The following is a 9,729-nucleotide window of genomic DNA, read 5'->3' as shown; positions in this document are numbered from 1 at the left end:
GAGCAGAAAGGCCATCTATATTGGGCTTTGGAGACAGAGAAGACACAGATTGAGATGAGCCTGGAGAGGCAGGCAGGAGGCAGTTCACAGTGCGCTTTGTAGAGGAAGAGACTGGATTGCTGTTCCCTTGCCATTTGGAGACATACTGCAGAAGGGGTAATAGGACATGGTGTGCACTTCAGAAGAGGTGGGCAGTCTGATGCTGTGCCATCTTACCATCCCTGTGGTCCTTCTCTTCATGGTCACTATGAACCCCTTTGTCCAATCTCAGCAGAAGCAACAAAGTCCAAAGGACGGAATTGCATCTGCCAGTTGAAGTGTGCACTGTTCAAGCAGCTTTTTTCAGAAACACCACCTAAAACTTCTTGCACTTCATTGGCTAATACTGCATATGTGGCCAATGCTACTTACAAAGAAGATTATTTTTGAGTTTTGAGCTAGACACACCACTGCCTCCTTCACAGTTCTGGTCAGTTGCTCATCCCTCCAAGTTTCTATCTTCTTGTCTGCAAAGTAATAAGAAGAACAATAAAGGCAGTAATGATGAATGGTCGCTTCCTTATGGTGAGCTTAAAGGCTTAAAGGAGATGATGCAAGTAGAACATTTAACACAACAAAGACACGGAATGTAGTTCCATAAACACCATTTATTAGAATGTCAGCTCCATGAAGGTAGGACTCAAGTGTGTCTCATGCTGGTCCGCAGCAAATACTTGTTGAATGCTGAACAAGTAAATGCAGGCGATAAACTGCCATGGAATTTAGAGGCTATGACCATGGTCACACTGCCCTCAGCTGAGTGTATATGTTTGTGTTAAAAATAAATATGTGAGGGGAAAAACACCCAACACTGTGCTTTACAAACATATAATTAACTGAGCCCAGATTAGTCTCTCATTGCATTCTCTGGATTTTTGGAAGAAATTTCATTGCTGGTAATGTTGTCCCCGGAGTTTTGCCAAGATTCAAAAATATCAATTTGTTTCAAATGATGTTCAGTGAAGACAGGATAATGTAAAAGACAAAAGAGTTTAACTGTTAAAATTCAAGGTTTCTTAGTGAAAAACAAAGACCTATGTATAATTTTAGATTTTTTACTCTAGTGGAATAATTTACAATTAATAGGGGGGGGAAAGCCTGACTATTGTCCTTTTTAACCTGAATTATATTGCAAAGAAGTAGATTTCTTTTTTCCCCTTTTATTTATTTATTTTTAAAACTATAACTCATTTATAATTAGTATCATTTTCACAAAAATATTTCTGAAGGAAACAAAATATTCCAGTCTAAACCTACAGCTACTATATTTAAGTAATACTTTAAATTGTTTCAAGTTTTTATTTAAATTCTAGTTGGTTAACATATAGTGGAATAGAATTTAGTGACTCATCACTTACATATAACACCCAGGTCTTGTCCCAACAAGTACCCTCCTCAATACCCGTTACCCATTTAGCCCATTACTGCCCACCAAACACCCCTTCAGGAACCTTCAGTTTGTTCTCTATTGTTAACAGTTGGTTATATGGTTTGCCTCTTTCTCTTTTTGTTCCCCTGTATTCATCTGTTTTGTTTCTTAAATTCCACATATGAGTGAAATCATATGATATTTGTCTTTCTCTGCCTGACTTATTTTGCTTAGCATAATAAAAGTTCCATCCATGTTGTTGCACATGGCAAAATTTCATTCTTTTTGTTTGCTGAGTAATATGCCATTGTGTGTGTGTGTGTGTGTGTGTGTGTGTGTGTGTGTATACACCACATCTTCTTTATCCATTCATCCACTGATGAACATTTGGGCTTTTTCAATTATTTGACTACTATTGATAATGTTGCTATAAATATAGGGGTACAAGTGTCCCTTCAAATCAGTATTTTTGTAACCTTTGAGTAAATACTTAGTAGTGTAATAGAAGTAGGGCAGTTCTAGTTTTCACTTTTTGATGAACCTCTATATTGTTTTCCAGAGTGGCTGCACCAGTTTGCATTCCCACAAACAGTGTAAGAGTGTTCTTCTTCCTCCTCATTCTTGCCAACATCTGTTGTTTTCTGTGTTAATGTTAGCCATTCTGACAGGTGTGAGGTGGTATCTCATTGTAATTTTGATTTGTATTTCTCTGATGATCAGTGATGTTGAGCATCTTTTCATGTGTCTGTTAACCATCTGTATGTCTTCTTTGGAAAAATGTCTATTTATGTCTTCTTCCCGTTTCTTTTTTTTTTTTTTTTTTTTTACAAATAGTTTATTGTCAAATTAGTTTCCACATAACACTCAGTGCTCATCCCCAAAGTGCCCTCCTCCATGCCCATCCCCCCTCCCCCCTACATCCATCAGTCCTCAGTTTTTGTCAGCATTCAAGAGTTTCTCATGGTTTGCCTCTCTCCTTTTCCCCCACCATTTCCGCCCTTCTTCTCCCCCTTGTTCCTCCGTCAAGTTCCTCCTAATCCTCCTATACGTGCAAACATATGATATTTGTCCTTCTCTGCCTGACTTATTTCGCTCAGCATAACACCCTCAAGGTCCATCCATGTTGCTACACATGGCCAGATTTCATTGTTTCTCATTGCCATGTAGTATTCCACGGTATAGATAAACCACATCTTCTTGATCTATTCATCTGTTGATGAAAACTATAGAAAACTTATGAAGGAAATTGAAGAAGACACAAAGAAATGGAAAAACATTCCATGCTCATGGATAGGAAGAATAAATATAGTTAAGATGTCATTACTACCTAAAGCACTCTACACGTTCAATGCAATTCCAATCAAAATTGCACCAGCATACTTCTCAAAACTAGAACAAACTATCCAAAAATTTGTATGGAATCACAAAAGACCCCGAATAGCCAAAGTAATACTGAAAAATAAAACCAAAACGGGAGGTATCACCATCCCAGACTTCAGCCTCTACTACAAAGCTGTCATCATCAAGACAGTATGGTATTGGCACAAAAACAGACACATAGACCAATGGAACAGAATTGAGAACTCAGAAGTGGACCCAAAAGTATACAGCCAACTGATCTTCTTCCCCTTTCTTAACTGGATTATTTGCTTTTTGAGTGTTGAGTTTGATAAGTTCTTTATAGATTTTGGATTCTAACCCTTTATCAGATATGTCATTTGCAAATATCTTCTCCCACTCTGAAGGTTGCCATTTTGTTTTGTTGATTGTATCTTTTGCTGTACAGATGCTTTTTATTTGATGAAGTCCCAATAGTTCATTTTTTATTTTGTTTTCCTTGCCTCCAGAGATGTGTCTAGTAAGAAGCTGCGACAACCAGTGTCATAGAGGTTGCTGCCCATGTTCTTTTCTAGGATTTTTATGGTTTCCTCTCTCACATTTAAATCTTCCATCAATTTTTAATTTATTTTTGGGTATGGTATAAGAAAGTGGTTCATTTTTCATTCTTCTGCATGTTGCTTTCCAGTTTTCGCAACACTATTTGTTGAAGAGACTGTCTTTTTTTCCATTGGATACTCTTTCCTGCTTTGTTGAAGATGAGTTGAACATATAGTAGTGGGTCCATTTCTGGGTTTTCTTTTTTCTTCTTTAATTAAGAAATATAGCAATAACTCTTTAATTATCAAGCCACTTTTATGAGGCCTTCATAGTTTTGTTTTCTTTTTTTCTGTTTTAAGTAGCTACATAGAAAGGGCTGCTAGCCATTTGTTAGCTTTTCTTGATTTACATTGAAATGTAAAGATATAAAGCCCTGTTCTTTTCTGTTCTCACTTTTTTAAATGTTTCTTTATTTATTTTGAGACAGAAAGAGTGGGGCTCAGGGGTAGAGAGAGAAGGATAGAAAGAAAGCAGGCTCTGTACTGTCAGTAGAGAACCCAATGCAGGGCTCAATTTTACAAATGGTGAAATCATGATCTGAGCCAAAATTAAGAGTTAGGCACTCAACCCACTGAGCCAATGAGGTGATCCTCACTTTGTTTTTGTTTTTTTAGTTACATAGTACTATATATTCATTTTCAGAAACAAAAATGGTAACCATTGGTCGTTTTTGAAGCAGCTGACTTTCTAAGGCCCAGTTAATACATCTGGGATTCAGATGCAGAGGAGCAAATGTGTACCATCTTTGTGGTAGAAGTCATGATGTAAGTCAAAAAAACTGATGGAGACGCTTGTGAAGGTCATGCAAATGAATTTAGATTCTTATTGTTTACTACAGGGAGCTGCTGAAGAATTTTGAGCAGAGGTATAATATATTCAGGTGTTTAGTTTAGAAATATAATTCTGTCTGCAGGATACTGGGTAATGGATTGAAGAAGTCGTGTGTAATAGAGGTGGAGGCAACGAAATAGGATGTTGAGCTGGTCGAGAATGGTGCAGTTCGACATAGATCTGACTTATTGCACCAACAGTGTAGACGCTTGTGAGTGAATCAGTTTAAATTATACTTGATAGTAGAATCGACTATACTGAACAGAAAATGGATATGCAGAAAATAAGAAGAGGAGGGCACAAAGGAGGGCTCTCGTTTTCTATAGAGGACAATTAGATGGTGGCAGTCACCTATGTAGCAAAGATAGGAGTACATTTGGAGAGACAGAAGACCAAGTTTTAGACATACAGAATACCACTGTAGAGTTTTAAGAAGTGAACAGTGGTGCCAAATGCTCTTAGTGATCAAGTACAGTTTAAGAACTAAGAATTTTCTCTCTGATTTCATGACTAATGTCCAATAAGAAGTTGAATATAGTGTTTTAAGGTTCAGAAGAGAGGCTTGAGCTGGAGATATCAAAGCTATGGGAGCAGACGATTATGCTCAGAATAAGCTGAAAAGAGTACAGAAGAACCAGCTTTGTAGATTTGCAGTGCAGGAATGAGACTTGCCAGTTTACAGGGGAAAGGGAACGATTTTAGAAGGGGAAATGTCATATGTCAGCTATCCCAAAGGGCTTGGGCTTTATCTTGCAATTAATGGCAAACCACAGAAAGGTTGTTAATGGGGAGTGATGGGGTCCCATCATGCTGGTGGCAGCTATGAAGGATGGAATGTGGGGGGTCTGGCTGGAAAGCGGGAGTCTAATTAGGAACCTCTTACAATCACTTGCTGAGAGATAATGAGAGTGTTTACTAAGATAGCAGCAGTGGGAAAGGATATGAGGACAGGGTGGAGATATATTTGGAATTAGCTGAATATGAGAGCAGAAGGGAGGTCAGCAGTCCAGGGTGATGCCCAGTGTTCTTACTTGGGTGACTGGATGAAAAAATCCTAATGTTAACAACTGGGAAAGATAATGGAGGAAGGAAGAGAAAAAGAGGAAAAAGAGAGGGGTATGATGGGGCCAAATAATTAGGAAGAGATTTAGAAAGAAAGTAGTGTGGGGAACAACCAAGACCGTAGAGTTTCAAGAAGTAGGCAGTAGTGCTCAATGCTCTTAGCGGTCAAGTAAATTAAGAACTAAGAATTTTCCCTCTGATTTAACGACCAGAACAATTTCTGGGTGAGTGCGGTCTCAGTGGGGTGGTGCGGACAGAAACCAGACAGCTGTAGGTGGACAAAGGGAGGAAGGGGTCATAGTCTAGACGCCTTGTTCAAGAAGCTCACAGAATAATAAAAGTGAGTGTGAGAGAGAGACAGAAAATGAGGCCATGGAATAAATCCAGGTTGTTGTTTTTTTAATTTTCTTGGCTGGGTGATAGGTTGTATATATGTGTCAATCTCTTTTCTTCTATAGATCAAATTAAATCATTTTATATACAGTGTGATCACCTTTGTGTAATAAAAAATTTTTTGGGGGGGAGCAAAAATATTAAGTACCATGATTTACAGGGAATATTTCTAAACTATAAAAAGTAGATTATGAAAATCATAATATTAATACCAAACAATAATTATTGTTTTACTTTTTAGACTACATCAATCAAATATTATTTTGTCAAAAAAATTTTTAAGAATAAAATCCTGCTTAAGAGGAGGAAGTCCTCCCCCACTGCTTATATTTTCCATATGTTATTTATTTTTTAGCAATAGGATAATTATTTCCAGATTCCTATTTAACCTCTGAAGGCCTCTGGAATGTTTACTTTACTAGGGCCTTTGTCTTATTGTTGTGGTGCTAAGTATTTCTTTAGAGTGGCATTTTGGATACTGAGAATTAACATTCATGAAACAGGAGAGTTCTCTCATCAAGAAAACCAAATGCCTAACAACTTCATGGCTTAATAAAACAAAAATGTGTTTCCCCCTTGTTTAAAAGCAGGGAATACCAGCTAATGCTAGAACTAATAATGTTTTCACATTTATATTCTTTTTTTTTTTCTTTAATTTCTAGGAGAGAGAGAGAGAGCGTGAGCAGGGCAGAGTCAGAGAGAGAGGGAGATACAGACTGTGAAATAGGCTCCAGGCTCTGAGCTGGCAGTCAGCACAGAGCCCGACGCGGGGCTCGAACCCACGAACCATGAGATCATGACCTAAGCGAAAGTCAGACGCCCAACCGACTAAGCCACCCAGGCGCCGCTTCACATTTATATTCTTAACTGTCGTGCAGATGCCCTTTTCATTCATTCATTCATTCATCCGTATTTCTCATTTTGGGTCAACACCTAATTCTCATTTTGGATTGACGCATGCTGTGTGTTCGATACTAAAGGATGCATCAGCACAGCACGTGTAAAAACCCCTTCCCTTCACAGCTTCCAGGACTTCCTAATCACAGATGAGATGGCTCACTCTGGGTCCTGCATGGATGCCTCCTCTGCCCCTGCGCTCAGGTGCCCCGTATGTGCTGCGCCCCTCGTGGGTGTCTTTTCACCCCGTCATCTCCACCACTGTCGGCTCCCACTCGACATGGATGCTGTCAAGGAAAAATAGTAGTTTCCTGACCCATGCAGAGGTGAAAGGCTTTATGACTCTGAACACATCGAGGCAATGCCTGGACTGGAGCAGGGCAGGGGTCTCACGACGGGAGGTGAGGAGAGGTGTCTGTGTGTTTGTGGTCTGGCCCACTTTGAAGTTTCCTTCGTCTTCTCTTCATCTGCTACAAAAATGTCAGTAGGAAAGACTGGAGATGATTCTGATTTTCATGCCTCTCACTGGAGATCATTGGTTCCATTCCCTCCTGGCAACTGGCAGAGTGGTACTTTTAGAAGATGTTTCTTCAGTTTCTGCAGTTCTTCAAGGTTTAGATGGGGGAGGAATTGCAAAAAGTATATTAAAAATGGAGGAGGGCTAGAGAAAGAGAAGAAAAACACCAAGTGAGGCAAAGATTGACAGGGCTCTGTCTTAATCCTTTGACCACACGGAGAGGGTCACCCTGGTCCACTCTGACCGCTCACGTGGAGCCACATCCATGCAGATGTCCCCTTCACCCAGTCTCCTCCTCACTGGGTGAGGAGGCACCCACCCTGCCAAAAGTGCACATAGACATTAGGACCAAATTTCTCTGAAGAGGAGCAGAAAGGAAGATAGGAAAAAAGAAAGGAAGAGGAAGAGGTAAGAAGGAGGAAAAGAGGAAGCCCAACTACTTTTTAAAAATCTCATATAAACCTTCAGTGGTGGGGTGCCTGGGTGGCTCAGTTGGTTAAGTGTCCAACTCTTGATTTCTGCTCAAGTCTTGATGTCAGAGTCATGAAGTCATCTCTTTGTTGGGCTCCACACTGGGCATGGAAGCTACTTAAAAAACAAAAATCTTCAATGGTGCCCTTGAAATTTCACAACATAGATTTACTTGTTGAGATCAAAGGCTACACAGTCAGAAAGATCTGGAAATCTATTTCACTCTTTGCCACTTACAACATTTATGCCCATGAGGAAAACAGCTTATCTTTCCAACCTCATTCTCAGTTAAATATTTATATAATTATCATAGTTCAAATTTTTTTTAAATGAAATTTACAGGAAGACAGATCTAACTGATTTACTTAGGAAAGACACATTTATTGTCTTCTAGAACTGGGACCCAGGAAATAAAAGTTAGTGTCAGGAAGGACAGGATCCAAGGATTGCGTCCTCCTCAGAGTTTTTGGTGGTTGTTGTTGGTGGTATGTATGTGTGTGTGTGTGTGTTGACTTCCTTCTCTCTAACTGTAGCTGGGCTTGCCCCCTGTGAAAGGGAATAAGGTACTGGCATTCTTAGATTTGCAGCTTATCAGCTCCCACACCATTAAAGGCTCTGTTGCCTACTAGGTGCAGCCAAGAAAATGTGTAGAGATGAATGCAGACTTTGGCCCACCTTGGGCCGCTTACTCCTTCCCAAGTTAATTACTGTGGCCAAGAATATGGACGTTATGTTTAGATTGTACATCCTCTCCTGTGGCCAGAGTGAGATTGCCACTGTCAGAGGCTTGCCAGGCAAACTGAGACATTGGTAACTACCTGCCTCAGTCTGTTTCTGTGAGGATTAAGGGATATTATAAAAGTGCAGCCAGTATATTTTTAAAAATGAGACTCATCAGAGTGCAATTATGAAGCACCTCTGTTCCTTTCCCCAGTGCCATTGGAATTCCTCTGGGTGTAGTGTTTCTATTTTCTCTGTACCTGGATTAAATTTAGGCAGGCTGGACAATTTCTCCAGTTCATTTCAATCATTGGAGAAATCCCACTTTAGTAATTAAAATGCACATTCTAGCGTAATGTTGTATGCAAGTCCAAACTTCAGGCAAACCTAAAGCTATTCTTCACCAATCCCCTAAGATGTACAGATGATTTGTTTTCTCTTTCTCAGATTTCTTCTCACCTACTGCTATCTATCTGTCTTAGTCCACTCAAAGCTGTTGTAACAAAAATATCAGAGTCTGCATGGTGGGTTAAGCCACAAACCTTTGTTAGTCGCAGTTCTGAGTACGGTAAATCCGAGATGAAGGTACTTGCAAATTCGGTGTCTGATGGGAGCCGGCTTCCCGGTGCACAGACATTGTCTTCTTGCTGTGTCCTCATGTGTCAGAGGGACCAGAGAGCTTCCTGGGGTCTCTTTTGAGAGTATTAATCCCTTTCTTGGAGAGGGTGACTTTCATGACCTGATCACTTCCAAGGGCCTCATCATCTAGGAGCATCATCACACTGGGGTTAGGATTTCATTATGTGGATTTGGGGCTCACAGACATTCAGGTTGACTCGTTTCTAATCTCTGAATTGTACCCAAGGGGAAAGAGGAGTGCCTTTGCAAAGGCAAAGGATTGAAGCTGTGTGGCTGGCGCTGTTGTCACGTGGCTGGTCACGTCACTGAGCAGCGTGCAGGGGACTCTCACCTTCTAAGATGTTTCACACATTCCTTAGACATCATCTGCAGGAAACTTCCAAGTGCAGTATTGTTGATTCAGGGAGGGCCTTCCATGGGGTCATGTTCATGTTTCATCTGTGAAGTCACTCTTCTGATGAAACCCCTGGCCCCTCCCAACAGCCTTCCCAATGAGGTTCCTTAGGGGATGGTATGGTGGAAGTGCATTTCCCTCGCGGCAGCCTGTACTTCTCTGCATTCCACAGCCTCAGTATATCTAGCTTGTCTCCATACCCTGACCTCCAGGGGCACACATACTAAGTGACGTGTTAGGCCTTGTCAAAATGGGGGGAAAGCTCCTGTGTCTCCTGAGGGGGCACAGAGTGCCTGAGCAGACAGGTGGTAGCATGAGCTCCCCTAGGTTGGCACCTGTAGGAAAGAGGGTGGGTGGGTGATCCCGATGGGGTCAAAGCAGCTGTTACCCTCCCTTCCTGTGCTGAGAACATCTTGCTCCAGAGTGTGGGAGTTCTTGCCCTGTCGTATTGCTTCTGTC

Source organism: Hyaena hyaena, unplaced genomic scaffold, assembly GCF_003009895.1.
Source record: "Hyaena hyaena isolate Hyena2069 unplaced genomic scaffold, ASM300989v1 scaffold_141, whole genome shotgun sequence".
NCBI classification, from domain to species: domain Eukaryota; kingdom Metazoa; phylum Chordata; class Mammalia; order Carnivora; family Hyaenidae; genus Hyaena; species Hyaena hyaena.
The sequence above is the reverse complement of the archived record's forward strand: the minus strand, read 5'-3'. Positions refer to the sequence as shown.